This window comes from Ceratotherium simum, unplaced genomic scaffold (assembly GCF_057802395.1).
Source record: "Ceratotherium simum simum isolate JZ-2026a unplaced genomic scaffold, ASM5780239v1 HiC_scaffold_44, whole genome shotgun sequence".
Lineage (NCBI taxonomy): Eukaryota > Metazoa > Chordata > Mammalia > Perissodactyla > Rhinocerotidae > Ceratotherium > Ceratotherium simum.
Window position 1 is genome coordinate 1,755,575 of NW_028261260.1, and position 27,503 is coordinate 1,783,077.

General features: G+C 45.3%; 1 long non-coding RNA gene and 1 pseudogene across 3 annotated transcripts in view; both read left to right on the plus strand.

Annotated features, from left to right (window-relative positions):
- The window catches only part of LOC147911288 (uncharacterized), a 65,236-nt gene that overhangs the window by 30,840 nt on the left and 6,893 nt on the right, over positions 1 to 27,503 (plus strand). The gene's annotated exons all lie outside the window — the stretch shown is intronic.
- LOC147911289 (peroxynitrite isomerase THAP4-like) lies at positions 1,883 to 17,177 on the plus strand (annotated as a pseudogene). Its single transcript, XR_015551306.1, has 2 exons — positions 1,883 to 2,469; positions 4,447 to 17,177. The product of XR_015551306.1 is annotated as a peroxynitrite isomerase THAP4-like (transcript).

Genomic DNA, 27,503 nt, shown 5'->3' on the forward strand with positions numbered 1-27,503 from the left:
GTCAAGTGGCAGAGGTAGGATCTGAACTCAGATCTGGCTAAGGCCCTTCCCACTCTGCCAGCATCACTAAATTTAAGTTTCTAGGCTGGCATAGCTGTGGCTGGAAGCTGGTCCCCCTGCCGGTCATGTGCCCCCCCGATCCTGCAGGAGCCCAGAGTGTGAGGTGTTTGGCCTGTGCCCTGGGCCCCCTGGCCAGCCTCCTCTGCACCCCTAGCCAGCAGTCACCTCTGCCTTCAGCCACTCGATATTGATCTCCCCATCCTCGATCTGCTGCCGTAGCTGCTTGGCTACTGTCTTCTCGTCTCCACGATCTGCAGCAGGTGCAGGTACTTCTGCATCAGCACTTCACACTCCCTGGCCAGGGTCTGGTAGATGTGGACAGACAGATGTGGTAAGACACTGCCTTCTTGTCCCCCAAGAGATCCAACCAGAAATGGGGGTCCCCCACTGACTGCGATTAGGAGATGGTCCTGACTCCCAGATATGGTGTGCGGGGCATTGACCTGGCTGCTGTGCTGTTACTGACTGCTCTGGCTCCTTCTCCAAATCCTGTCTCACATTCTGACCTCTGGTCCTCTAACTGATCCTGTTCTCTCCCCTCTCCCTCCGATCCACACCCTAGGGCCTTTGTACAGGCTCACTCTCTTGTTAGACATAATGCATCTGCTGACTTTAAGTTAAAGTCAATGCTCAAATTGAACAACAAAGCCTAGATGACAGCACATCTGTTTACAACATGGTTCACTGAATATTTTGAGTCCACTGTTGAGACCTACCACTCAGAGAAAGAGATTCCTTTCAAAATATGACTGCTCACTGGCAAGTGCTGTGGTTCCCATGGAGAGACTGATGCTGGTGTGTGCCCCCCTCCACACACGCACCAAAGTTAGGAAAAGTCTTATGACTCGCATAATAGAGGTCTCTGAGGAGAGCAGGGCCAGAATCTGAAGTAGCTCTGAAATGGCTTGAGGGAGCAAGGAAAGGAGCCTGGTCTGGGTTTTTGTTGTGGTTGGAGGTTTTAAAGAAAAATTATTTAATGACACCTGTCAAAGATGGTAAGCCATATTTTATTCAGAACCACTGTGATACGTAGGGACCACCGTGATGGGATTCACAGCGGGGGAGAAATGAGATTGGACTCTACTCTGAATGCAGCATGGGCAAGTGGGAATTCATGGCCAGGCAGCATGGTGGGGGTCACAGGATGGAAAATTACTAAGAGAAAAAACAAGTGTTGGGGTTTCTGGCTAACCTGACCTAACAGGATTCTTACCAAAGAGAGGCCAGAGTGATCAGACACCACCTGAGGGATGGTGGAGGAGGAGGAGGAGCCTGAGCAGATCTCGATGGTGATCAGACATACGGGTGGGTGTTCTGGTTAAACTGACTTAGCAAGGTTCTTGCTAAAACTGGATTTTACAAGGAAGTGCACAGACAGGCCTACAAGAAGGTTCAGGAGCCTGACTAAAGTTTGGTCAAAGCAAGAAATCTTTGCCAGGGGTGAGACCAGGGCAAGAGTTCTGCACACAGACAGAGATTGTGTGGTTGGATCCAAAGCCAGTTCCAGAGAAGGGACTTCTTAATCCTGGCGGGGAAGGAAAAAGCCTCCCAAGAACCATTGCCCCAGCCCGCCCAGCACCCCCCTCCCCTCCCTGACTCCCTGCTGCCCCTCCTGCCCCAGCAGCCATGGGCTTGTCAGGCCAGCGCCAGAGCACCGAGGGTGGATGGAAAGAGCGTCCAGACCCGCAGGGACCTGGTTGTCAGATGCACAGGTCTCACTATGGGAGCTGTCCCCACCCACTCCACCTGAGGAGCTGCTGCCCCCAACGGCCCCGCCCCAAACCATGCCAGCCAGTCCCAGCGGCTAAGAGTCCAGGTGAGCGCAGTCTTCCATGCTGACCGGTGCAGGTGCCCCTACCCGCGTCCCTCTCCCCGCTGCCCAGGAGAATGAGCAGAATGTGATGCTCAACCACTGGGGCCAATCCAGGTGAGCAACGTGGGCAGGGCCAGAAGTGTGGGCGGAAGTGTCGCCATCTTGGCGTCCGGCGGGGCCCCTCTCGGAGGGCCGGCCACATTCTCCCTCCCCCCTCGGTCTGGGTCATTTGCTATGAACACCGCAGCAGTGACCCATCAGGGCAGCGGAACAGACGCGTTTTGGCAGCGCTCCCCCAGGGTGGGTGCATCAGGCGTCAGTTTGCCTAGGCCCACAGATGTGGCCATCTTGCTTTACGGAGGACAGATGGGCACGCGCCGCCATCTTGCCATCCTGCGGGGCGTGGGGACCAGCTCCCACTTGCTGCACAGTGTCACTTCGAGCCCTACTCTTGTGGCAGTCCCACTGTGGGGTGGAGAGGAGGGGGCCGGAGCCTGGCAGCATGACAGCCTGAGGCCCAGGATGGTGATCACTGCACTGCCGCAAACTGCTCCCACCACTGGGCAACGAGGAGAAACAGCCATCTCCTTCCACAGGTAACCAGCTGCTGCCGCCCAGTCAGCCCCCCTGGTGTTCCAGCCCAAGGCAGGCAGCACTCTGTGCTTGGGGCCTCGGGGCCGGTCCAGAAGGTGAGTGAGCGCCAGGCGCTATGTGGCCTTGGTCTGTGCCACTGTCTCTGCTCTGGGCACCTCGGGCCACTGCGGCCATCCCATGGCCACTGGCACCCACCTTATGGCCTCCACCACACTGTCACCCCCACCCCCTGGCCACTCTGCTCTCCACTGATTCAGGCTGGGGCCAACAATGTCAAGAAACAGGGTATTCTGGAAACACTCTTTCTTAGGTCACTATCTTCTTGCATTTGCCGTGACTTTTCTGCTCTTTTGATGGCAGGGAGCCTGCCTTGATCTCTGAGATCAGGAATGTGGCTGAGCAAATGCAGCTTCTACCTCCAAATTGACACGCCTCTCAGATGCTCTGTTGCTAGAAGGGTCCTGGCAGTGCAGGGAAAGGTGGCTCTGCACTGGAGGTGAGTCCTGGAGAGGCATCTGACTCTGCAGATTCTGCATGTGACAGCATCCTGGGTGGAGGAGGTTGCAACCCACTCCTCACTGGGAGGCTTACCCTGGGGACTCAGGGAAGGGGCTCCTCTCTTCACTTCTTCCTTGGGATCCCACAGCAGGATGAGGGGTTTGCCTTCCCCTTGGCCTGGCTCCCTTCATGAGGGCTTCTGGAATTCAGCCAGTTGAGTGAGTCCTTTCCTGCAGACTCTGCAATGGAGGTCCCAGAACAGTGCACTGAAGACATTCTACTTTGAAAACCTCCTGGCAGATCCTTTTGTTTCATGTTGCAGGTTGTTATTGAATTTTGAAAGACCTGAATGCCACTTGTTGTCTTTAGTCTTATTCAAAGTTAACAGTGGTTTGTTTTAAGTCGGAAGTTGTTACAATCTATCCAAAGAACTAGTAATGTGAGCTTGTTTCAGAGGTCAGACAACATGCTTTCTTGACAGTTTCCTTCAGAGCCTGTGTCCCAAAAGTTTTGTTACTGTTTTTGAGAATGATGCAAAACACTACAGAGAAGGTTGCTCTTGGCATGTGTCATTGTTTAACGTGGTATGGGGGCAAAGGAAGTGGGGGTCCTTTCGTAACTGTCACAAAGCATTGAGAAATGTTAGAAGGTCAGGTTGCTTGGAACTCCCTGAGGACCTAGTATCCACCCGGCCTCATGGGGGTTAGATGAACTCAGGAGGAGAAGAAAGCCTCGAGAGAGACCCCCTTCCTCCCCATGTGCATAGTTTTCTCTAAATAGAGATTTTACCTTAATGAGGAGAAAAGATTATGAAGTGTCTTGGTCAGTACATTTCAGGGGCTGGTTGCTTGGTACAGGAAGCAGTTTTCCTCCTGGTAGTGGAAGGACAGGAGGAACACAGAACCACAGCTCTTGGGGCTGACCTCCTCTTGGCGGCAGTCCTGCATCCTCAGCTGCTTGAGTAGAGCTGGGGCCAGGCGCCCTGCTGAGTGCCTGGGAGGCTCTGCTGGCCGACACCTGGCCTGGCTTTGAAATAGGGGGACCAATCCTCCCCGTTTTAGCACCCAAAGTCCTGCATCCCAGGGACAGCAGGAGGGTTGGACAGCCATGAGCTTCTAGGAACTATTTCTGAGGCTTCCTGAAGCCTTTCCTGTTGTCTTGGTGCCATCCTGTGCTCTCTGCCCGAGCATCTTTGTTCCTACAGGGCACTTACCACAACCTGGGAGGAGGTCTTCACCTTCCTTCCTTCTCTGCCCTACAGATGGTCAGCTCCTTAAGGTAGACAGTGGGTCTTTCATCTTTCTATTACAGTAATAACTTGCAAGCAGAGGTGTTCCTTAAATCTTTACTAAAGTTTTAAATGGGCAAAATTCCTAAGTGTGGGTGTTCCCAAAAACACTTGTTTTGCTTTTATAATTGATTATTTTAGGGGGAGACATTTAATTCTTTCTTTTTAACTACTTTTTCATGTATCCTTGCAGGCTCCACATAAAGTACTCAAAACGTCTTGTCCAGTTGCTAAAAGCTGTTCACAGGGATGACTGGACCCTACTAAGTATTCTTTCATCTGTAGTGAACATTTCACCAAAAAAAACTCTTGAACAGGCTGGAGGGTCAGTACTACATGTTCAAGCCCACAGCCTTGCCCTCCATCTTCCACCTGACTGAGAAGGAGGAGCTGAAGGCCACGGCCGCCCCAGAAGAAATGACACCAAGATAGCCGCCAGGGACAAGAGGAACATGCCAGTGAAGCAGACAGGAAAGGAGATTCAGGTTCATCCTTATCCTCGAGGGAAAACCTGAGGGCCCAGCCAGGGTCCCGCAAATTGAAGCGAGCCCTTCTGCAGGGCGAACCCGAACCCAGTGCCACCCAGGAAGCCACCAGTCAGGAGCGGGCACAGAGTCTCTGGAAGGAACTCCAGGAGACAGTGTGGTCTCCACAGCGTGAGGCAGCCAGGGAGATGCAAACAGGTCTGCTGTAGATGCTGGCGATGAGACCCCCTCTTCCCAGCCAGGGCCTGCTGGATAAGAGTGGCATTTCCGTGGGTGACTTTATCCCTCAGGATCTGAGGCATGCAGATTTATTGGCTGGCATCCTTCTTACAGTTTCTCCTCAGCACACACTCAAGAGAGGCCATCTGTCCCTCGAGAGGCTGTTGACCGAAAGAGGCTGAAGAGAGATGTGGAGCCCACCTACAGTGGGACCAGCCTTGGGCCTGATGAGAGCTTGGCCCAGAGCCCCCACATTCATCATTCACAATGATGCCTCAGAAACCCTCCCAGAGCCCCTTCACCCTCCAACTGATGTCACCCCGGAGCCAGCCGCAGAAGACGTGCAGGGTGAACACAGCAACACCGGCCCCAGGTCCCTCAGCACAGTCATCCTGTCAGCGCTGGGGCCTAAGAACTCCTCGACTCGCTGCACTCCTACTGCTTCTGCTCCCGGGGGAACAGGAGCACGTGTGCCACCTGCAGGAGCAGGTGGAGAAGGACAGCGAGCTGAAGAGGGGCAGCTGCCGACAGCCAGGTGCACACGCTGAAGGAGGAGCTGGACGAGCTGAAGGGAGGGGCTCCCTAACTGAGCAGCCTGCTGCCCCCAGCCGAGGTCAGTCCTGGGGCTCAGGGCTCCCCCACTGCCTGCTCCTCATGAGGAGTTTCCTGCTCCACAGCAGACGGCCCCTGAGCACTTCTGTGTGCAGCATGCCTGCTGCTGTCTTGGGAGAAGGCTCTGCTGGTAGCCGCCCCTCGCACACAGGGAGCCAAGGCTGCAGAGCTCACCCCGTTTGCTCTAGGGCGCTCGAGAGGCAGCGGTAGTTGTCAGGGTTTAGCAGGTGGGGAAGGAGGCATTGCAGGTCAGCTGGGAAAGCCAGACCTACCCAATGAATGGTGCCTGGATGGTTGGTTTTCCACTTGAACAAGAGAAAATCATCTTCTGTTGCATCCCTCAAACAAATGTAAATTCCAATGAGTTAGGATCTAAATGTGAAATAAAATCTACATAGTAAACTATTGGAAAAGTTATAGGAGACTCTTAACATTATGGGGAGGTGCTTTCCATACATGTTTTAATGAATATCCTTGAACTGAAGTCACTTTGAACATTTTAATAATTTCTTTAAAATTTGAAACATCTTTTTGAGTAGAATACATTCTCTTTTGTAAAAATTAAAACACTAGAGAAATACATAAGCTAAGAAGTGGTAAAAACTCCTATTTCTCACCTACCTCCCAACTTTTATTCCTTGTCGGTAGTAAAATTTGGTGTGTAATCTCCTCCACTGTTTCCTGTGCTTTACCTACATATTTCTCCACCTGTACAAATAGGTTGGATATATTTTTGGTGTGTTTCTTGGCTATGTTTCTGATTTTCCTGCTCTCTTACAGTTTAGTAGTTGTAAACATTGGTTTCTCGATATTCCTTACATATTGAGGGTACCATCTTTTGCCTGTTATACATCCATGGAAAACATTTTCCTACCACATTGTTCATTTAATCTGGATCAGTGCTTGTCTTCCCAGATGTCAGTAACACTTCAAGAGGGAAACGGGTCTGTGTGACAGGCTATTCAGGATCTCCGGGACCCCCAGGGCAACAACCAGTAGGACAACCCAAAACAAGAAACAAAACCCATCCCGCATGTTTCCAGATGCATCCTATGGGAAGGACAGCTCCAGTTGAGGACCACTGATGTCCTGGTCAGAGTTATCCACTATGTTCTCCTATCACGTTAAAGCTGTTTCTGTAGTTTCTCGTACCTGATGGTACAATTTGGTGCCTTTGTCTGTTCCTCTTGGTGCCTTTGTCTATTCTTCTTGGTCAGACTGCCCAAAGTTTCTCACTGTTACAGGTCTTTCCAGACAACAAGCCCTTGACGCCATTGCTCAGGTCTATGTTGTTGTTCCTGCCAGGTGAATTCTCCCTTCATTCTGCTGTCATTGGTTTTATTGTGGTGTTGTTCTGGCTCTTGGAGGGAAGTGCTCAGCTTCTTGTACAGGTGATATTCCCTGATACCTGCAGTGGAGGCTGTGTCCCTTCTTCCGTCCCCTTGTCCCCACGTCATGGATTTGCCTCATGCTGCTCTCATTGCTGTTCATTTCTAAAGAGTTTCTCCTGTCTGTCTGGATTCCCTCTTTAACCTGAGAGATTTAGAAGGGTGTGGACAGATTTTCAAGTGGATAGGTTGGGGGAGGGGAGCCAATATTTTGTGATTATTTTTTACTTTTATTGCTTTAAGTTCCAGTAATATAGTCACTTATAGATTTCTGCTTTTTGGACTCTTTAGAGATTTCATTGTGGCTTAGCACACAGTCCATTGTGGTGACTGTTTCATTGTGGTTTGAGGAGAATGTTCGCTCTCCACTAGATGCTTACGTTGTCCCTGGGGCTGAGGCTAGATCTAGCTTTTTTGTGTTTGTCAGCAGATCTGTTTCCTAACTTACTGTATCACTTGACCTGTGGCTTTTTAAGAGAGGTAAGGTAGGTTTCCCTGTGGAAAGGGAAGGCACCTCCCCTGGGGTGCCTGTGTCTTCTTGTTTGTCCAGTTTTGCTTTATGTTTCAAGACCATATTGTTAGGTGCATAAGTGTCCCTGACAGTTATCAACACAGAAAACCCCTGTTTGTCCCATTTAAAGTCTTATTTCTTTATCTCCTTATTTTCAACCATATTATATCCCTTTATTTTATAACAATATTTTAACTCAACTTGAGAGCCTTCATGTTTTTATAGAGCAATTTGATCCATTTACAATTGTGATTATTGATAAATTGGAATGTGAGTCTACCATTTAATTTAATTTTTAATTTCTTAGGTTTTCTCATGATTTTTCTATTCCTTTAGTGGGTGTCTTTCAGCTTTTAGGAACAACCATTTCTGCCTCTCTTTCTGTAAATGCTTAGAGTTGATCAGTTCCTGTGTTTTACACTCCCAACTCATCACCTTCCGGTCCCCAGCTTGAGAATATCTGATCTTAGTTCTGTGTTCTTATTTTCCCCATCAAGCAACCATGACTGGATGTAAGTATACGTTTTATTGGTTACTTTGTTCACAACTGTTTATTGTATCCAAATTTTTCCTCCTTTTGGAAAGATTTGATGCTATTTTGGAACTCATATGACAGTGAAATTTTGAGACGAATCGAGTCTGAGATAGTCCTTAGGTACTGATGCTGGGGAGCTAGCACCTAACCTCTTAAAGTTGCATCAGTGTGTCAGCAGAGTCGGGATGAGGTCAGAGATATTTAAAACCGTGGAATTGAATGAGGTTTCCTGGAGACACTGTAGCTGTGGAAGGGCCCCGGGCCCAGCCTAGGAGCAGGCAGTGTTTGCAGAGGTGCAGCTGAAGAGGGTCCAGGAAAGGGGCCTGAAATGGTGGAGCATGAAGTTGCAGGAACCATGAGGGGAAAGGGTATTGCAGAAAGGAGGGGTGCTCTGCTGGGTGGGATACAGCTCTGATCAGAATGGAGAAAAGATGGCTGGACTCGGCCACATGGGATCACGGGTGACCTCAGTCTCCTTGAGAGGGTGGGAATGAAGCTGGGTCTAGAGTGGGGGAAGGGGAGCCATGGGAGGGCAGTAGGTATGAGGCACTTTATTTAAGAGGTTTAGCCATGAAGGGGAGTTGGGAAAGTGGACAATAACCAAAAGGGAGCATGGGTCCAAGGGAGAGTTTTGTTTGTAAGGCGGAGATTAGCTAGCAGGTGTCTGTGCTGCAGGTAGGACCAGATGGGGAGGAGGAGTCTGCTGGGCCCTGAGGAGGTGCCGGGCTGGGCTCCTGTTATGAGAGGTTTGGGGATTCGATTGGAGACGTAAAAGAAACTTTCCACTCCAAACAAATGGACTGAAGGTATATTTTATTATAGAGAGGATGGTAAAGGTGATAGTCCACAAACAGATCTGAATAGGTCAAATAATAAGAGGGAAAAAACACCAGCTCGACTGGAAAGGGAAAACATCCACATCGGCTGAGATAGCAGCACATTTGAATAGGTCATATAATAAGAGGGAAAAACATCAGATCTATCGGATAAGGAAACACCAGATCGACTGAAGTGAAATGACACAAATCAACCAGAAAGAGAAACACCAGGTTGACTGAAAAGAGAACACATCAGATCAATTACTTCACAATAAATCAATTACTCACAACATCCACGCCCCACTGCTGGGAGAGTCCTGTCAATTGATATGGCTGGGCGGGAATCACAGTCCTGGGCAAGGCGTCTCTTCCACAGGTGGATCTCTCACCGGATCTCAGTCTCCAGCAGTTTATATAAGCAGTTACAGAGTTTACAGAGAAAGCATTCAATGTTCCCATGCACAAATGGTTATCAGTGGCGTACTAGCACTGAGCCCCACCCTCTGGCTATCGTCCCAGCCCAGTAGTTGTGTACGTGCATTGTTTACCCTGCTTATCCTCCCAGCCCAGCTCAGATGGCCAGTCTGCCCCAGGCTGCGGCGCTTGAAGGGCCTTGAATTTTTTACACATTGCAACTATCTCCATGGGAGAAGGGCCAGTTCCCACCATGCAGAAAGCAGCTTTTATATTTCTTTTTGTGCTGGTGGCTGTAGGTCAATGGAGTGGCCAAACATGGCTGTACTAATGTCAAGAGTGCTCCGCTGCCTGGCGACGGGCAGAGAGCAAGAGGACAGATGTGTTCGTGGAAAGGGCGCCCTGTGCCTCTGCTCCTGTATTGCTGGAGCGTGAGGTGGGCAGTGGTTGGGAGTGGAGGGGCGATGCAGAAGGTGTTAGGTGAACGGCAGGGGGAGGAGGGAGAGGGAGAGAGGACACTGTGGCTTGGTCTTCATGGCTCACATGGAGCTCCCCACTGGGATCTCCGATCACCAACTGTTGACTCTCTTTGATGTTTTCATCAAAATGTCGGCTCTCTTGATGGTTCCCAAGGCTATTATGAATTTGTTCATCAATGAAGGAATCTTTGGGTCATTTTTAAGGGATTCTATGTCAAAGGGGCTCTACATGTGTTTATTCAGTCCATCATCTGTACCCAATCCCTTTGTTTTTGGACAGATTCCATACAACAGAGCAGCCGGGCCAGTGGCCTGCAGGTTCCAGGGTTCGGGGGGTTTGCCCTCCAGAAAGCCGATGCTGATTGGCATTCTCACAGGACGTGGTGCTCTGTCCCTGAGCCCGCTCTAATTCTGGGTGTCATGACATTGTAAATCCTGGGGCAGTTCTGTCAGGGCCCATGGTTGGCATTTCTGTGATTAGTGAGGGCAAACATTTTTCTGTGATCATTATCTGTCACTTCCCTGACTGTGCTGTCACCTGCCTTGCTCACTGAGCTCTGAACCTTCCTGGTAGAACCAGGACGTTCACTCTCTATCCAGTGTGATTGCATGTTCCCTCAGTGTACTTGCTTCAAAAATATCTGTTTTCTTCACATTCTTTGATTCCTTGTACATATAATCTAGATTTAATCTGGAGCTTTAAAAATGTTTTATTGTGGAAAACCTTGAACATACACAAATTAAACAGAAAAGTGTGATAGCCCCCCATGTCTCTATTACCCAGCTTCAACATTTATTAATATTCTGATATTCCTGTTTCGTCCATATTTCTACCCACTCCCTACCTTCCATTGATTATTTTTTAATTAATAGATTGTTTTTTAGGAAAGTTTTAGATGGACAGAGAAATTCAGCAGAGAGTGCAGAGCATTTCTCCCTCCTCCCCCACAGTTTCCCCTACGGTTAACATCTTGCGTGACCACCTGTGTTAGTGCAGTCCATTCCTTACAAGTGAGGAGCTGATGCTCATAGAGCGTTCATAACCAAGTCCGTAGTTTACGTTAAGGTTCATTGTCTTGCTGTCATGTACTTGGATTTTGACAAATGCATAATCTCATGTATCCACCATGACAGTATCCTATGGAAGAGTTGGATTGCCCTAAAATCCCTGTGCTTTACCTCGTCGTCCCTTGCCCCCCAACTCCTGGCAACACTGATCTTTATACTGTTTCTATAGTTTTGCCTTTTCTGGAATGTCGTGTAATTGGAATATATGAAAACTCTGGAACAGTGTATATAGCCTTTTCCGGTTGGCTTCTTTCACTTAGCAGTATGTATTTAAGTGTCCACTATGTCTTTTTGTGACTTGATAGCTCATTTCTTTTTTTTTCCTTTTTGTATATTGAGTCAAAATATACATAACAAAAAGTGTTTCATCTTAACCATTTTTAAGTGTATACTTCAGTGGCGTTAAATACATTTCCACAGTTGTACAGTCATCACCACTATTCATCCACATAACTCTTGTAAATCTGAAACTCTATACCTATTAAACAATAACCCTCCCTTCTCCCCTCCCCCAGCCCTTGGCAGCCACCATTCTACTTACTCTCTCTATGATTTGACTACTCTCAGTTCATACAGTATTTGTCTTTTTGTGACTGGCTTATTTCAGTTAGCATAATGTCTCCAAGGTTAATCCATGTATAACATATTGGAGAATTTGCTTCCTTTTTAAGACTGAATAATATTCCATTGTATGGATATACTATATTTTGTGTATCCACTCATGTGTCAATAAACACTTGGGTTGCTTCCACGTTTTAGCTGTTGTAAATAATACTGCTATGAACATGGGTGTACAAATATCTCTTCAAGGCTCTGCTTTCAAATCTTTTGGGTGTATATGCAGAAGTGGAATTGCTGGATCACATGATAATTCTATGTTCAATTTTTTGGAGGAACATCCACACTGTTTTCCATAGCAGCTGCACCATTTTACGTTCCTATCAACAGTGTACAAGTGTTCCCATTTCGCCGCATCTTGGCCAACACTTGCTGTTTTGTCTTTTCGATAGCACTCAACTTAGTGGGTGTGAGGTGGTGTCTCATTGTGGTTTTGATGTGCATTTCCCTAATGATTAGTGGTGTTGAGCATCTTTTCATGTGCTTATGTGCCATTTCTAAGTCTTCTTTCGCAAAGGAGTCTTCAAATCCATGCCCATTTTTGAATTGGCTTGTTTTTAGTTGTTTAATTTAGGACTTCTCTGTATATTCTGGATACCAGTCTCTTGTCAGAAATATGATTTGCGAATATTTTGTCCCACTCTGTGGGTGCCTCTTGATGTACCAACTTATAAAATTTTCATGGAGTCCAATTTTTCCATTGTTTTTCTTTTGTTACCTGTGCCTTTGGTGTCATATCCAAGAAATCATTGCCAAGTCTGGTGTCATGAAGATTTAATCTCATGTTTTCTTCTAAGAATTTTCTTGTTTGAGGTCTTACATTTATGTCCTTGATCCATTTTGAGTTAATTTTTGTATATAGTGTTGGATGGGGTCCAGCTTCAAGATTTTGCATGGGGATATCCAGTTTTCCCAGCACCATTTGTTGAAAAGAAACCTTTCTCCATTCCATGGTCTTGGCACCCTTGTCAAAAATCACTTGACCTGGGCCGGCCCTGTGGCTTAGCGGTTAAGTGCGCGCGCTCCGCTGCTGGCGGCCCGGGTTCGGATCCTGGGCGCGCACCGGCGCACCGCTTCTCCGGCCATGCTGGGGCCGCGTCCCACATGCAGCGACTGGAAGGATGTGCAGCTGTGGCATACAGCTGTCTGCTGGGGCTTTGGGGGAAAAATAAATAAATAAAAATTAAAAAAAAAAATCACTTGACCATATATGTGAGGGTTTGTTTCTGGGCTTGCTATTCTATGCCATTGGTCTCTATGTTTGTCTTTATGACAATACCATACTATTGATTACTGTAGCTTTGTAGTAAGTTTTGAAATCAGGAAGTGTGAGTCCTCCAGTTTTGTTCTTCTTTTGTAAGATTGTTGTTGGCTGTTCTGAGTCCCTTGAGATTCCATGTGAATTTTAGGACGGGTTTTTCTATTTCTGCAAAAAATATCATTAGGATTTGGATAAGGAATACATTGAATCTGTAGATTGCTTTGGGTAATACTGACACTTTAACAATAGTAAGTCTTCCAATCCATGAACATGGGATGTGTGTCCATTTATGAATGTCTTCTTTAATTTCTTTCTGAAATGTTTTGTAGTTTTTATGGTGTAAGCCTTTCACCTCCTTGGTTAAGTTAATTCCTAAGCATGTTATTCTTTCTGATACTATTATAAATGAATTGTTTTTGTAATTTCCTTTCCAGAGAGCTCATGGTTCGTGTATAGAAATGCTGCCGATTTTTGTGTGTTGACTTTGTATCCTGCTACTTTTCTGAATTCATTTGTTAGATCAAACGGCTTTTTTGTGGAGTCTTTTGGATTTTCTACATACGACATGATATCATCTTCAAACAGAGACCATTTTACTTATTTCTTTCCAATTTAGATGCCTTTTATTTATTTATTTATTTTTATTGCCTCATGGTTCTGGCTTGAACTTTCAATACTGTGTTGAATAGAAGTGGTGAAAGTGAGCATCCTTGCCTTGTTCCTGATCTTAGAGGAAAAGCTTTCAGTCTTCCATCATTCAGTAATATGTTTGCTGTGTGTTTTTCATATATGGCTTATGTTATGTTGAGGCACTTTCCTTCTATTCCTAGTTTGTTGAGTGTTTTATCATGAAAGGGCGTTGAATTTTGTCAAATGGTTTTTCTGCATCAATTGAGTTGGTCATTTTTTTCCCCTTCATTTTCTGGATGTGGCTTATTACATTGATCGATTTTTGTATATTGAACTCCCCTTGTATACCAGGAATAAATTTCACTTGGTGGTAGTGTATAATTCTTTTAATATGCTATTGAATTCATTTTTAATTTGCTAGTATTTTGTTGAGGATTTTTGCATCTATGTTCATCAGGGATAATGGTCTGTAATTTTATTTTCTTTTAGTGTCCTTGTCTAGTGTTGGTATCAGGGTAATGCTGGCCTCGTAAAGTGAGCTTGGAAGTGTTCCCTCTTTTTCAATATTTGACAGAGTGTAAGAAGTCTTGTTTTTAATACTTCTTTAAATGTTTGGTAGAATTCACCAGTGCAGTCATCTGGTCCTGGGTTTTACTTTGTTGAGAGATTTTTTTTTTAGATTTCTTTAAATATTAGTGACATATAACATATGTAAGTTTTAGGTGTTCAAGATGGTGATTTGTGAAAGGATTACCACAATACCGTGAGTTAACACCTCCATTCCCTCACATAATTAACTTGTTTTTTCTAGTGATCACTTTCAAGATCTACTCTCTTAACAAATTTCAAGTCTATAATATAGTATTGTTAATTATGGTCACCATGCTGTACATTAGATCCCCAAAACTTGTTCATTTTACAGCTAGAAATTTGTGCAATTTGACTCACATCTCCCCATTTCCCCTAACCCCGGGACCCTGGGAAACCCATTCTTGTCTCTATTCCTTTGAGTTGGGCTTTTTTCGATTTCACATATGAGTGAGAATATATAGTATTTGTCTTTCTCCGTCTGACTTATATCACTTAGCGCAATGCCTCAAGGTCCATCCATGGTATCTCAAAATGCAGGATTTCATTCTCCTGCATGGCTGAGTAATATTCCATTATATATTACATGTATACATATATCTCACATTTTCTTTATCTATTTATCCATTGATGGACACCTGGATTGTGTCCATGTTCTCTGTTTGTGAATAATGTTGAAATGAACATGGGGGTGCAGATATCTCTTCAGAATAGTGACTTCATTTCCTTTGGATATACAAGCAGAAGTGGAATTGCTCATTTATATATATTTCTATTTTTATTTTTTTGAGAAAATTCCATATTTTTTCCATAGTGACTGTAGCAATTTACATTCATACCATCAGTGCACAGGGTTCTCTCTTCTATACAGCCTCGCCAACACTTGTTGTCTGTTGTCTCTTTGAGAATAACCATTCTAACAGGTGTGAGGTGATATCTCATTGTAGTTTTGATTTCATTTCCCTGATGATGAGTGATTACGAGCATCTTTTCATGTACCTGTTGACCATTTTTATGTCTTCTTTGGAAAAGTATCTATTCAGGTCCTTTGACCATTTTCATATTGTTTTGTTGGTTTCTTTGCTGTTGAGTTGTAAGAGTTTCTTATATACTGTGGATATTAACCCCTTTAGTTTGCCGATTGTTTCATTTGCTATGCAGAATCTTTTTAGATTGATGTCATCCCACTTGTTAAGTTTTGCATTTGTTGCTTGCACTTTTGATATTATATCCAAAAAACTCGTTGTCAAGACCAGTTTCATGGGGCTTTTTTCTCTATATTTTCTTCTAGTTGTTTTATATTTGGTGTCTTACATTTAAGTCTTTAATTCAATTTGGGATCATTTTTAGAGTGGTGTAAAATAGGGGTCCAATTTCAGTTTTCTGCATGTGGTTATCCAGTTTTCCCAACAGCATTTGTTGTAGAAACTATCCATTCCCCATGGAGTCTTCTTAGCTGACTTGTCAACTGTTAGCAAACTGTATGTGTGTGGTTTTATTTCTGGGTCCTTGATTCTGTTCTATTGGTTTAGGTGTCTCATTTTATACCTGTATCATACTGTTTTTATTACTATAGATTTGTAATAAAGTTTGAAATCAGAAATTGTGATGCCTTCAGCTTTTTCTTTCTCGGGGTTCCTTTGGTTATTGGAGGTCTTTTGTGGATCCACATGAGTATTAGGATTATTTGTTCTATTTCTCTGAAAAATGCCATGGGAATTTTAATAGGAATTGCATTGAATCTTGAGATGGCATTGAGTAGCATGAACATTTTAACAATACTAATTCTTCTGATCCATGAGCATAAGATATCTTTTCATTTCTTTGTGTCTTTGATTTCTGTCATCTGTGTCTTATAGTTGTTAGTTTCTAGATCTTTCACCTTCTTGGTTAAATTTATTCATGAGTATTTTACTGTTTTTGATGGTATTGTAAATAGGATTTTTTTCTTTATATCATTTTTTTAATAATTTTTATTTATTTATTTTTTCCCCCAAAGCCCCAGTAGATAGTTGTATGTCATAGTTCCACGTCCTTCTAGTTGCTGTGTGTGGGACTCGGCCTCAGCATGGCCGGAGAAGTGGTGCGTCAGTGCGCGCCCGGGATCCGAACCCCTGCCGCCAGCAGCGGAGCTCGCACATTTAACCGCTAAGCCACGGGGCCGGCCCTTTATATCATTTTTAAATAGTTCATTGTTAGTGTAGAGAAAGGCAAGAGATTTCTATATGTTGATTTTGTCTCCTGCAGCTTGAGTGAATTTGTTTATTAGTCCTAACAGTTTGGGGAGGAGTCTTTAAGTATTTCTCTACATAAAATCATATCTGCAAACAGAGACCACTTTGTTTCTTCATTTCCAATTTAGATGCTTTATATTTCCTTCTCTGGCCAAATGTCTCTGGTTAAGACTTGCAGCAGTATGTTGAAGAGTGGTGTTGAGACTGGGCTCCCTTGTCTTGTTCTTTGTCTTAGCAAGAAAGCTTTCAACCTTTCACTGTTCAATATGATGTTAGCTGTGGGTTTGTCATGTAAACCTTTTATTATGTTCAGGTATGTTCCTTCTGTAACCCTTTCTTGAGAGTTTTTATCATGAAGGGGCGTTGAATTTGTCAAACTGCTTTTTCTGCATTGAGAGATTATTTTAGGATTTTTATCTTTCATTCTATCAATGCGGTGTATCACATTCATTGATTTGCATCATGTTGAACTTGATCATGTTGTTTGATCCTTTTTTTGAGTTTAGATAGTTTTGTTACAATGTGTCTTGGAGAAGAATGTTTTAGTTTGAAATTTTAGGGTGACTGATCGGCTTCAGGACCTTGGATGTCTACATCTCTCCCCAGATTTGGGAAGGTGTCAGCTGCTACTTTTTTAAGTCAACTTTCTTTTCCTTTCTCCCTGTCTTCTCCTCTGGTACTTTAATAATGCTTATCTATTTCTTTTCAAGGTATCCCATAATTCACACTGCCTTTCCCCAATCCTATCTGTTCCTTTTTTTCTTTTTGCTCCTTTGACTCGATGATTTCAGATGACACATCTTCTAGTGCACTAATTATTTCTTGTACATGGTTGAATCTGATTTAGAAGGTCTCTATTGAATTCTTCAGTTCAGTCATTGTGTTCTTCAACTCTAGGATTTCTGTTTGTTTTTCCTTAATGATTTCTGTTTCTATGTTGAACTTCTCACTTGTTCATGCACTATTTCCTTATTTCATTTAGTAGTCTATCTTTGTTTCCTTAGAGTTTTATGAATTTCTCAAAGAGCATTGTTCTGAAGTCTTTGTCACATAGTTCCTATATCTCCGTTTCTTGGTCGGTCATTGGAGTTTTATTCTTTTTCTTTGGTGGTGTCGTGGATCTTTGATTATTCATGATCCTTGTGACCTTCCATTGGTGTCTGCAAATTTGAGGAAGTAGGCATTTCTTCCACTTATTACAGACTGGCTTTAGTAAACCAAAGCCTTCACATTCAGCCCATCTAGGGGTCCTGGGTAGGCCATCTGGTGGTGTCCAGGGGCAGGCTTGCTGCTGGAGTCCTTGAGCAGCCTGGTACTGGGGTGAGTGGAAAGCTTGGGTCCACGGTATTGTGTCTGGCCCTGGGCACAGCTGGGACCCTGAGTTCACGAGTAACCCCACTGGACCCTGGTTTGGCAGGTCCTCATTGAGAGCCTGTGACCACAGGAGTCATCCAGGGCCATGAGAGTTGGCCAGAGCTGGGATGATCTGAGAGTCTTGGCTCACGGGAGCCTGCCAGAAGCCTGTGCCATGAGAGACAGTTTGTGCTGTGGTAGGCCAGAAGTCTGGATTCCTGGTAGCCTGGGGCCACAGGAGCTACCTGAGATTGCAGGAGCTAGCAGGCGCTGGGTCAAGATGGAAGACTGGGTTCATGGGAACCTGCCGGTGCCTGGTGCCATGGGAGCTGCCTGGGGCCGCCTGAGTCAGCAAGCACCTGGGTGGGCTGGGGGCTTGGTTTTGTAGAAGCCTGTCAGAAGCTTGGTTCCATGAGAGCTGTCTATGGCTGCTGGAACTGCCAGGTGGTGTGGTAAGCCATGGGCCTGAGTTCCTAGTAGCCCCCGGGAAGCCTGGAGCCATGGAATCTACCTGCGGTAGATCTCTTAGAACTCAATTATAAAAAACAAAGAAGTTTGAAATGAAACTTCATTCAAAGAAATTTGAAATGAAACCATTTTCATTGGTTACCCAATGAAAATGGGTAACTAGCTGCAATGGACATGTCTCCAGGAGAAACACAGATGGCCAATAAGCACTAGATAGATGCTCAGTATCATAAATCATTAGGAAAATGCAAATTCAAAGCATAGTGTGATACTATTTCACACTCAAAATGAAGGCTATACTCAACATAATGGAAAGTAACAAGTGTTAGTAAAGATATGGAGAATGGGAAACCCACATACATTACTGGTGGGAAAGTAATTTGATGCATCCACTGCAGAAAACAGTTTGCCATTTTTAAAAATCTTAAACCTGGAATTACCATGGACCAGGAGAGTCACAATATTGGTATGTCCAAAAGACCATTGGAAACATATGTTCAAAGAAAAACTTTTCCATGGATATTCAAAGCAACATTATTCACAATGGTCCAAAAGTGGAACAAACCCAAATTTCTATCCAGTTATGACTGCATAAACCAAATGTGCCCTATTCATAATATAGGACATTATGGAGCCATAAAAAGGAATAAGCTACTGCTACATGCTCGGCCATGGATGAACCTTGAAACATGTGTGCTCACTGAAGTCGTCCACAAAGGCCACAGATAGCATGATGCCATTTGAATGAACTGTCCAGAATAGGCAAATCAATAGGGGGAGAAAACAGATGAGTTGTTTTCATGGGCTTGGGTTAGGAGAAAATAGTGTGAATGAGTATGGGTTTGTTTGGGGGTGTTGAAAATGTTCTGGAATTAGTTAGTGGTGATAACCACACTACATAATCATTGTACTAAATGGCACTGAACTGTATACTTTATTATTATTATTATTTTTTTAAAGATTTATTTATTTATTTTCACCCCAAAGCCCCAGTAGATAGTTGTATGTCATAGTTGCACAGCTTTCTAGTTGCCGTATGTGGGACGCGGCCTCAGCGTAGCCTGAGAAGCGGTGCGTCGGTGTGCGCCCGGGATCCGAACCCGGGCTGCCAGCATCAGAGAGCACGCACTTAACCGCTAAGCCACAGGGCCGGCCTCTTAACTGTATACTTTAAATGCTTACAACAGTGTATTCTGTGTTAAGTAGATTCTCCATAAAAATTTTGAATTTTTTAAATTAATCAGGGTATTGATTAATTTTAATTTAGTTAATTTAAAGTTGGTTGGGATAGTTAATAAGGGTAATTAATAGAGTTATTAGGGATAGGGCACATTGTAGCCAAGAGAGTAAATATCCGATGATGGCTATAGTAACAGATCCTATAATTGTACAAGCAACAGTCTAAAATCCAGTCTGTTTCCATTGTCGCCAACTTGGAAAGACCAGCCATGAAAATAGGTCAGTGATCTCGGGGGCCTTGGGTATCTTTTAAAAGATTTAGGTAACATTACGCAATATTTTAACCTCTTGGGCCATCTGGTGGAGGTAGGTTTGAACTTGTGTGTTGATGTACATTCAGCAAGTGGTTCTAAGAAAGGCAAAAACCCCTCCTTCGTTGGTTGGTATAGACAGTCTAGGGCCAGGCCATTCTCTAAAACCATTTAGGCAAGAGACTCATGAGACTGTTCCACAAGGGCTAGGATAGGGTCTTATGGAGTTGTTGTCGATGTTGGGTTAAGGTTTTCGATACTTCTTGGTTGCCTCAGTTACCTGATTTTGCGTGGGTAGGGCCACCGCACCTGTGTCCAGTCCAGTCAGTCAGTCCTAGTAGAACTGAACACCCAGTCCTATAGGACTGACAGTGTCTCTATGGGTTGGTGGTAGCCAGTCAGGGCAGGAACCTCAGGGGACCTGCAACCTGAGGGAAGCAGGCTGAGATAGAGACAATGATGTATTGCAGAATATAGCCTGGAGAAATCTGCTCAGAGGGCTGGGGAAGAGAGAACCTCACTGGGTGAGAGCCTTGTGATATCAGCCTACAGTAAAACCCAAAAGTGGATGTTCCTGGTGTGAAATATTCATTATGGCCTTTGGAAGTAAAACCAGTAATTTGCACCCATTCACTAGTTACCTATGCTATATGATTTCAAGGGGTATGGTTAAAGTGTTTGTCGGCCAAGAGCTGTTTGGGCCTGAGCACAAAATCGCCAAGGTGGCCTCGAAGGCTACCCCAAAATGACTCCTCAAGGAGCAGTTGGGGCAGAAAGTGGGTGGAGCATCTTGAAGGAAGCCTGGGGCAAAGATGTTGTTGTGCGATTGAGTTGGGTACAACTGAGTGTCTCCGCAGGGTAAGCCCTTCAGCTGGGGTACAGTAGGTGATTGGAGGCCAAGTGACAGACCCTGCGACTCCTGATTCCCAGTGCACGGGCAGGCCTCTCAGCCCATTGGACATAAATGGTGGTGGTGTTTGTGAAGCATCTTGATGGCAGTGTGGAAAGTATAGGCGACGTGTGGTGGGAGACGTCATGATAGTGTCGGGAGGAGCTGTGTGTGAGATTACGGTGTTGAAGGGGAAGGACTGGAGGCAGGTGCAGTGGGTGTGTGACCAACAATGGTCAGTGAAGGGACAGCCGGGGTGTAACTGGGGAGAGCAGGGACCAGCAGAAGTCATGTGTTTAAAACAAGACACCAGGCCCAAATGGAGCCGCTTAGGCTATGCCTCACATCAACAAGCCGAGACTTAATTAGACTTTTGGCCCTCCCAGGAATAGAATCTTAAACCAGTCAATCAGGAATCACCTGATGCGCAGCAGGTAGCTCATCTTCCTGATAGAGCCCTGCCATCCTCTAAAGGAAGGTAACCTTGCAGTAACCAACCCGCTTTTTTATCTAGTGTAACTTCCTTGTTCTTGCTCCCTTCTGCCTATAAAATCCTTCATTTTGTAGAACTCCTTGGAAGTCCTTTCTCTCTGCTAGACTGGATGCTGCCTGATTCATGAACTGTTGAATAAAGCCAATAAGATGTTTAAAATTTACTGAATTTTATTTTGTTTTGTACCAGTTTGGTGGCAGCAGTGGGATCCAAAGGAGACGCCTGATGGCTTCGAGGATGAGAAACAGTCATTGGTACCCGCAAAACCTTTGAGTTCTCCATCTTTTTCACTGTTTCTGAGGGCTGTGGGTAAGTTTCTCTTGGATCTGAGATCCACTCTGTTTGCCTTGAGCTCCTGATCTAAGTGGCTTTCCAGTCCAGGGTCAGTGGGTCAGTCTAGACTGACAGGATGCTCTAAGAGAGCATCAGTCTTAGCACTTGGTTAGTCAGCAGTGCCAGGCAAAGGCTTAGTGGTTCAGCTTGAGCTGCCAGATGGTTCTGCCAGGAACCCGAGTCCCTGGCCCTTAGTTAGTCCACAGTCCCCATTTGTTGGGGTCTGCTGGGTGAGTCTGCAGTCTCCATGTGTTAGGGTCTGCTGCTTCAGTCCGTGGTTCTTGCTAATGGAGAGGAGTGGAAGAAATGTGTGCTCCATGCACATCCAATCTTTGAAAACTTCCTGCGTGCATTTTACATGCATTTTGCCCTCTGTTGACTGTCGATGGGTTCTAAGGAAATGGTGAAGGCACAGTGAGGAGGAACTGTGGGTTTCTGCACGACTACCTCGAGGAGTGCCGCCCCCTCAACCTGAACAGCCATCCGGCACTATTAGAAATGAAAGACATCCGATCACCGTGGATTGGAACACTCCTTATTGTGACGGTGTCAACATTATCCAAAGAGATCAACAAATGCAGTGCAGTCCTTATCAAAATCCCAAGGGCGTTTTGTACTGAAATAGAAAAAACCCATCCTAAAATTCTTATGGTATCTCAAGTAAGCCCAGATACCAAAAATAATCTTGAAAGGAGATACTAAGTTGGAGGACTGATTCTTCCTGATTGAAAACTTACTATAAATCTACAGTATCAAAACAGCATTGTCATGGCATAAAGACAGCCATATTGAGCAATGGAAACAGAATTGAGAGCCCAGAAATTAACCCTCACCCATGTGATCAAATGATGTTTGACAAGGGTGCCAAGATTATTAAATGGGGAAAAGTCTTTCAACAAGTTGTGCTGGAAATAGTGGATATCTACATGCAAAGGAATCAACTTGGACATTTACCTAACACTGTATACATAACTTGATTCCCAGTGAATCAAATACCTAAGTGTAAGAGCTAATACTATAATACCCTTAGAAGAAAACATAAGGTAAAACTTGACAAGATAGGATTTGGTAATGATTTCATGGTTCTGACACCCAAGAGCAGCCAATAAAATAGGAAAATACATATGCTGGGCTTCATGGATATTAAAATTTTTGTGCCTCAAAAGCCATTATCAACAGAGTAAAAGCACAACCCATAGGATGGGCGACCATATTTGCAAACCATGTATCTGACAAAGGCTTAATATCCAGAATACATAGAGAACTCCTAAATTCAACAACAAAAAACAAACAAATCAAATCAAAATTGAACAAAGTATATGAGTAGACATTTGCTCAAAGAAGATATGCAAATAACCAATAAGCATATGAAAAGATGCTCATCATCAGTAATCATTAGGGACATGCAAATCAGAAACACAGTGAGAGACCACTTCACATTCATTAGGATGGCATCTATCAAAAAGAAAAAAAAAAGAAGAAGAAAAAGAATAGAACCACTGTTGGCCAAGATGTGGAGAAGTTGGAACCCTTGTGTACTGTGGTGGGAATATATAGTTGCTGTAGAAATCAGTATAACAATTCCTAAAAAAAATTAAAAATATAATTATATAGGACCCAGCAATTCCTCTTCTGGGTGTATACCCCACCAAGGAGTTGAAAGCATTGTTCTCAAAGACATATTTCAACACCCATGTTCATGGCATCATTATTCATAATAGCTAAAACATGGAAGCCACCCAAGTATTGTAATCAAGGAAGGGCTCACAGCCCAATGCACCCATTAGCCAAACAGGATACCCGCTCTTGTAGAAGGGGAAAAAGCTTTATTACGAGGTTGGCCAGCAAAGAGACGAAGGTTAAATCTTTCTCCCCAATGGGCTGTTGAAAAGGGCTTGAAAAGGGCAAAGGAGCGGGTGCAGTAAGTTTGGGAGCAGTCCTAGGCATTTTGTGCAAGCACAGATTTTCATGTTCTGTCACACATCCCACGTTCAAAAGACGGTGTCCTTAACATGATTGGCAGGGGAGTTCTTGGTCCCCCAGTTCATCCTCCAGTCACTTATGCAGTTGCAGTTTGAGTCTTGCAAGCCGTCTTGTTGTCTCATTGGCTCAAAGTAGTTGAAACTTGCTTAAGGAAGAGAAATGGAGTTTCTGAAAAGCAACTCTCGGCCCAAGATTAGATCCTTAGTAAATATCATATGGGATATGGTTTAAGAAAGTAGTCTCCAGGGTACTGTTGAGAAAAATCTGGCTGGGGCCCCATTTTATTTTGGGCTTGGTTGTGGGCCTTGCTATGGTATCTGTCCAGGGATGTATGGATGAGCAAAATGTGCTATATACATACAATGGCATATTATTCATCCTTGAAAAAGGAAGGAAAGTCTAATATACGGCACACCATGGATGAACCTTCAAGATATTACTCTAAATGAAATAAGCTAGTCACAAAAATACAACCTTGTGTGATTTCCCTTCTAGAGCTTCCTGAAATCACCAGATTCAGAGAGACAGAAAGTAGAATGGTGTTTGCCAGTGGGTGGGAGGAGTAGGAATGGGGAGTATTCATGAATGGGTATAGAGTTTCAGTTTTGTAAGATGAGAAGTGTTCTGAAGATGGATTGCACAGCAATATTAATGTCTTCAATACACTTCAATACACATTAAAACATACTTAATGTATCTATGGGGCCTGATGACTTGTCCTGGCCGAGCACAAGCTTGTGCTGTTGCACATCTTACCCCTCACTGTACAGTTGGGAAACTGGCCTAGAAAGAGGCAGGTACTGTCCCAGACCACAGGAGGTCGTCAGAGTCCTGAAGACTAGAGAGAGCTCCAGCTTCCTTGGCCAAGGCTCCACCCCTTCCCTCAGGTTTCCTTTGGCAATGAGTGGCGTTAAGATCCTAGAGGATTGCTGCCCACCCCTTTCCATATGGGGTCATTTTCCTCTCCTCATCATCACACCTGCACAGGCACACTCCCTCACACTTGACTTCTCATATGGAGAACACTGAGGTGCAGTCAAGAAAGAGCTGACACCGGGGAAGTGACAAGAGGCAGGAGGGAGAGAGGTTGGAGGCAGCTCTCCCACGGGGCAGTAGCATCCGTTCTCCTAGATTCGTGCACAGGGGCCCAGAGATGGGAAGAGGAATCCCTAAGGTTCCTAGGTGTCTACCTGTTCCAGATCCATCCCTGGCCCAGCCTGGGGATCACAGGACTGGGGTCCTGCAGTCCACCTCTGTGGGCACCCAGAACTGTGATGAGCCCATCCTCCCTTTGTGTAGGCATTGGGAACAGGAGAGAAGATCTCAGTGAGGGTCCTCCTGTATAAAGTGGAGTGCATCCAGCGGGTGACTCCAAGTGTTCCATGCACTCACAACATGTCTGTTGGACTAGGTTCTCTGTTGATGACCTACTGTGCTCTGAAACCCTGAGAAAATGATTTCCAGCCTCTGGAGATCCTTTAGAACTGAGGAGGCTAGGGGGCTTGGGTGGATGAGAACTGAGGATAAGGAAGAAGATGCCAGAGCACTGGACACCAAGTCCAGAGTCCAGGGGGAAGACTAATCCTTGTTGGACCCTTGCGGTCCTCATCTGGAAGTAGGGGGAATCATTGTCATGGCTGCAGTTAGGATGCCTTAGGAGTGAAGAGGACACCTGGTGGGGAACAGCAAGAGAGGGGCACGGTAGTCTCCCGAGATTCCTCCCACTCCCTCGAAGCTGACAGGTCCTGCTGCTTTACCCCTGGGACCCTGGAGAGCCTCTGCCTTGAGGACACCTGAAGAAAGATTCCTTTCTGTTTGGAGTTCCGGCCTGGGCAGCAGTGCTAGTTCTGGCCACGAGGGGGCGGGCAGCCTCTTGTGTCAGTGGTGGCCAGTGAGTTTTTGCTTTTATTTTTTTTCAGTTGTATTGAGATATACTTGATATACAGCACTAAGTTAACATTGCTGTGTGGTATATTTGAAACTTGCTAAGAGAGTAGATCCTAAAACGTCTCATCATCAGGAAACAATCTTTTTTTTCTGTTTGGTGATTGATGTTAACTAAACTTATTTTGGTAACCATTACATAATATATATATATCAAGTCATTCTGCTGTAATCCTGGAATTTACTTGGTGTCCACTGAACTTTTCTTGAGCTCCTGGAGCAGCGAAGAGTCAACCAGAGGTCTTTCTGGCTGTCCCCCTGCCTCAGAAACAACTTGTACCTCCTATTACTAGTGTTCATCTCCACAATGAAAGTTGGTCAAAAGCAGGGGGCGGGGTGCAAGATCTACCCATGTACTCATTCAGCAGCTGTGTCCTGAGCACTCACCCTGTGCCAGGTGCCCTGGTGGGCTGAAGTGCAGGATGAAAATGACCAAGTGGTCCCTGCCTGCCAGGAGCTCACAGTCTAGAGGGGAAATGGACAAAAGCAAAGACATGAGAAAGAAAAGAGCAAGTGCTGTAGAGAAACACATCAGGGGGCTGTGAGGGAGGGTTGGGCGTCACTGGGTAGGAGGGTCTGAAAGACCTCTCTAGGGTGACATTTTCTGGGACCAGAATGACAAGAAGGAGTCAGCCCTGCACAAGTCTGGGAGCAGTGTGTCAGGGAGATGGCACCACTGGTCCTGAGTCTCACAGGCAGAAGTGAGTTTGGCCACAGGAGGTTAGAAAGGTGGCCAATGCAACTGGAGGGAGGCTGGGAGAAGAGAACAGGAGCTAGGGTGGAAGGTAGGGCCAGGGCCTGGTAGGCTGTGTTCGTTACCTTTCCCTCTCTGACTTCATTGCCCCTAACCTTGCATTTCAAAACAACAAATGTTGACAATCTCACAATTTTTGTGGATCAGCAATCAGGCATGTTTTAGCTGGGTGCCTCTGTCTCAGTGAGTTTAACAGATTGGGGCTGTGGCCTCAACTGAGGCTCGACTAGGGGAGGACTGGCCCACAAGTTCACTCTCAGCCTTCAGGATTCATTTTGTATTGAGAGCCTGAGTTCCTTTCTGTCTGTTGGCCCAGGCACTCCCTTGCTTCTCTCCTCAATGTGCCTCCACATTGGGCAGCCCCAATACACCGGTATTTGATTCCTCACTTCCAGGGATTTGACAGAGTGAGAGAGAGAGAGATGGCACATGAGAGAGGGAGTAAGAGAAAGTGAGAGACCTTTGTAGTTAAAGTTTAGAAAAGACATCCCATCACTTTGGCTCTTATTATGTTCAGAAGCCAGTTACTAACCTCTTTGTGGTTCCACGGGGATGTGTATAACATGGGTGGGGCTTACTGGGTACCACTGTGGAGGCTGCCCACCTCATAGGCCAAGATGAGGCACTTCGGTCTCATTCTCCATAAAACAGGAAACAATTGAATGGTTTTATGCCACAGGATGGCAATATCTGAATTTCCAATAGTTGCAACCCCCTCATGGTGTTGACCTGAAAATGAGGCCAAGTTGGAAGTGACTGTCCCAATATCACATTCTTGGAGCCCAGGCCTGTTTTGAGTGGTGTTCTGTACTACATCCCACCCCTTGTTATTCTTCCATCTCTAAGTTTGTGCCTTAGGTACATGTGACACCAGCCCACAGGGGTAATAGATATTATCTCATATACACCGGGTGATGTCCCTAGGAAGTAGATTCTAGCCTGATTCCCATGGTGCAGGTTTAGAGACTGGGGAGGACCTGAGAGGCACAGGGACTATCCCAGGATGAAGAAATAGTAAGGAAAAGGAGGTTTGCATTCATCTCTGTCTCCTCAAAACTAGGTCCCTAGTTAGGTTTCCAGGGACCTGTGGGTAGGGCTATGTGGTCTCATTGTGTACAGTTCAAGAGATGACGTGGGGTCATAGACCTCAACAGATCTTAGAACTCTGGTAACCAGGCACCCACATTGCCCCATCCAGCTCACTTGATTGGAGACAGTCAACAGGCAAAGATGTTTTGTTGTTGTTTCCCAACTTTTGGAGGATCTGGGCTCAAAAAATCCCAGAAAGAGAATCTTTTTGGTAGTTGGCGATGTTGGCTCAGCCTTAATTCTTGACGCCTCTGGGCATCTGGCAGGAGGCAGTGAAAGGTAACACGGGGCAGCCCAGGAGAGGCTAGTGCAGGCCAGGGCACAGCTGTGATCCCACCTGATCAGCCCCACACCCCTTGCCCCTCTTTGTGTGTGTGTGTGTGTGTGCATGTGTCTGTGAGGAGGAGAGAAGGCAGGACATAAGGGGCGGGTCATTCCTGAGCAGGAGCTGGTTGTTAGGTGTCGGAAACCTAACACCTAGGTCATGTTCATACCTCAGGCCATGCCTGGCAGCATGAGAAGGTGAGCTCCTCTACTCATATTGTTACCGAGCACTAGAGGATTCATCTCCTTCCCTCCCTGACCAGAGTTCTT